The sequence below is a fragment of the Schistocerca piceifrons genome, chromosome 1 (assembly GCF_021461385.2).
Source record: "Schistocerca piceifrons isolate TAMUIC-IGC-003096 chromosome 1, iqSchPice1.1, whole genome shotgun sequence".
Lineage (NCBI taxonomy): Eukaryota > Metazoa > Arthropoda > Insecta > Orthoptera > Acrididae > Schistocerca > Schistocerca piceifrons.
Window position 1 is genome coordinate 152,180,206 of NC_060138.1, and position 3,663 is coordinate 152,183,868.

Consider the following 3,663-nt stretch of genomic DNA (forward strand, 5'->3'; position numbering starts at 1 on the left):
AAGCAGTAAACTGCAACACTTACATTAGACTCAACTGCAAGTAAGAACTGAACTCTGATTAACAAAACAAAATGACTGAAATCAGGTAAGGAAAACAACATGCAGCAATTGGTATTGAATAAATTATGGATGGGCGATAGCTTACCGTACTATCGATGTATCGATAGGCTATATCTATCGATGGCTTTGTTGACTATCGACAGTGCGTATTCCTTTTTCGCCATTTGACTGAAAATCAGATATCTTCCAATTTCACTATACTGCAGCTAGGTCATGTGTAATTTCATTTAGGTGATGGGGGAGGTTCAAATGGCACTATGGGACTTAACATGTGAGGTCATGAGTTCCCTAGAACTTAGAACTACTTAAATCTAACTAACCTAAGGACATCACATACATCCACACCCGAGGCAGGATTCGAACCTGCGATCGTAGCAGTCGCGCGGTTCCAGACTGAAGCTCCTAGAACCGCTTGGCCAGATGGGGGAGGGGAGGATCCAGAGCCTCCCCCCCCCCCCCCCCCCCGCCGCCCTGGACCCCCTCTTTCGCTACGTTCTTGTGGGGGAGGATTGTGAGTCGTGCTCGGGTAGCTCAGCAGTCCGACTCGATTTAGCTTTGAGAGGAATAACGCACGTCTGTCTCCGTTCTCCTTTTGGAACTGGCTGGTATTTGAAGTAAAATTGGAAGAAGAGGAATTTTTGTTGTTGAAAGGGATAACATTACAAAAATCATGAACTATTTTAATGCTGAAGTTTGTGGGAGGATAGTACAAAATGTGGTATCGCAACAAAGGGATTAATACGACACGACATGTCATCATCATCATCATCATCATCATCAAATATCCGGCGTACCCTGGGCAACGCTGGGAGTAATTCCAGTGGCAGATCCTTCCACCACCAGAGCATTACACCAGATTGTAAATCAAAAAGGCTTTTTTCACTGCCAGCTGTTACAATAATCTCCATAAATATAGAAGGAATATCAGTAGAGATATATATGTATGATATGCTATGTACGATAAATCATATTTAATATCTTATGTTCTGGACACGTATAAATAAATAAATAAAATCGTTAAGTTTAAGCACAACGATGTTTCAGTAAGCACAGTTGCAATTTCTTATGTTAGTTTCGGTTTACGACAAGTCAGAATTTACAATTTGGCCTTTCAAGTTCTGTATGATAAAATACGAGATAGTATGAAGATATATGACGCTGTCTTTGATAGGGCTGGTCACTGCGTGCCAAACCATACACAAGCCGGGTCTGTGGGTTACGTGAGGGGCAGGGCTCGGCCTCTCTCGGTTTTGCTCGGCCCTTCTCGAAAGTAACTGGTAGGCCTACACTGCGAATTTCATTCAGTACTGCGGTGTGGCACTTGTCGATCAGCACAACTCTCTTCATTTCGTCAGAACCGTCGTTTCAGCGCTGTTTACCCTTCACTATTTTTGTTCGTGGTATGAAGAACCTTCACAAGTCTAGCGACTGTTTGCACAAAAAGAGTGAGCTAGTGACCTACTGCCACAAGCCTTTAAAACTGAATGGGAATGACAGGGATGAGAGTTCTCAATATCTATTATTCAGTTGCTTTATCGACAGGCAGTGTAAATTTTCAATGAATCAGCATTACAAAACCATGCAGAAATAATGTGAAGATTTAGTTGACAATGAAAGAGCAAAAAGTTTCAACTATCGACAGACGGTATTCATTGTTCTGAACATCAAGAAGCACTTAGTGCTAAATTTGCAGGCATGCAGCTTGGTGGTACAAATAGTAAAATTTCTGAAGTCTCACGCGTTATTCCACTGTCAGCTGTAACAGTTTTCAATGGAACTGAACAAAGACTACGGAGACTTTATATACTCCCATTGTTTCAAAGTACGTTGGTGTTGACGAGGGCCATGCCTGAAAAATTTTTTCGATTTAAGACGCACTATTGTTGAATTTATGAGGAAAAAAGGAGTGCAGAAACGAAAATTAGAACATTCGAAATGGATTGCAGACCTCGTATTTTAACCCTTCCACTGCGCCAGACGTACATACGGGGTGTTCGATGATTTGAGCCTCGTTCACGTTTCTGTGAGTGTTATAACAACATGACTGAATACACGTTTGCAGGATACATCGACATGATCTTTCTGTATGGCGAAGCTCACGGTAATGGAAGAGCTGTTCGTCGCCTTTATCAAGATCTTTATGCACAACGTCCATCACATATCCTTTTCGCCACAATTACGCAACGGCTTCGAGAAAGGGGTACCTTCACCTTCAGCAGGCGTGACTGTGATCCTCCAAGGAGACACGGTGAAAAGAACCCGTCAGCGAATACACGATCAATTGTGCGTGCAGTGAATGTTGTTCCCAGCACTATCTGGTATGTTGAGAATGACCAACAGCTACATCCATACTACCTCCAACACACTATACCACCTCTAACGCTCAGAGACACGTTAATGAAGCTCGAACCAGGTCAGAGAGGCAGGATAGACGTGAAATGACATAAGCCAATCCGACGTAAGCACCTTCTACAATGACTATGCTGTTGCAAACCCACCTAGCAAACATGTTTTCAGGACATGGGCTCTTAACCAAAATATTACGTACTCACTTCCAAGTCCTGGAAGTTTGTAACGGGAATTCCCGAACACCCTTTATACCTAACCGTTTCAATGCTCCAGGCGTATATATACTACTTGCTATTAAAAATATTTACAGCGATTCCCTGCTACAACGGTAAGTTTAGCGTCTGCTTCCTGGCCAGTGAGTCGGAGATGATTGTTCCACATGTATGTGGTCTGGTTGTTGGAATATTAGGAATTACCCGAACGAGTAAATTGAATGCTGAATTCTCTTTTGTCATAGATATCATAACATTGCCTAGTTTGTGTGCTGCGCATTCCGTGTTATCTAATGAAATGACACGACTTTACCGTCCGTAAACAGAATACGAGGTGCTGAGTCTTCTAAATCAAATTGACAATCCATCTGATTGTGGTTGGACAGGTAATGTTGCCGATAAGTCTCTGGGTGAAATCGTCAGCACAAACATTCAAGCCGGCCGAAGTGGCCGTGCGGTTCTAGGCGCTGCAGTCTGGAACCGCGAGACCGCTACGGTCGCAGGTTCGAATCCTGCCTCGGGCATGGATGTGTGTGACGTCCTTAGGTTAGTTAGGTTTAACTAGTTCTAAGTTCTAGGGGACTAATGACCTCAGAAGTTGAGTCCCATAGTGCTCAGAGCCATTTGAACCATTTTTGAACAAACATTCAAAATTTTGAGACTGAAGAAGCTGTATTCCTTTTTGTATCCGTTCAATTGTCCAGTTTCCACCGTGGGTCATTTTCAAGCACCTGTAATATGATAAAAAATGGTGACATTGATTTATATGTAAATTGCCTACCATCTGTCGCATATAAATATACTTTATAACCCAAGTTACTTACATATCTTAAGCTTCCAGCTTCATTTCACATTCTAATACGTCGCTGGACAGATGTGCATAGAATTTCTATGCGTATGTGGCACAAAAAAAATACAATGTTATACATGATCGCGTAAATTAGTCTACACAAACAGAAAGCTGCCATATCATAGCACAGGCACCGCTGTTATCGTATGACCAAAGATGTTTAGAATGCTACCTGTGGATGGTCGATGACAT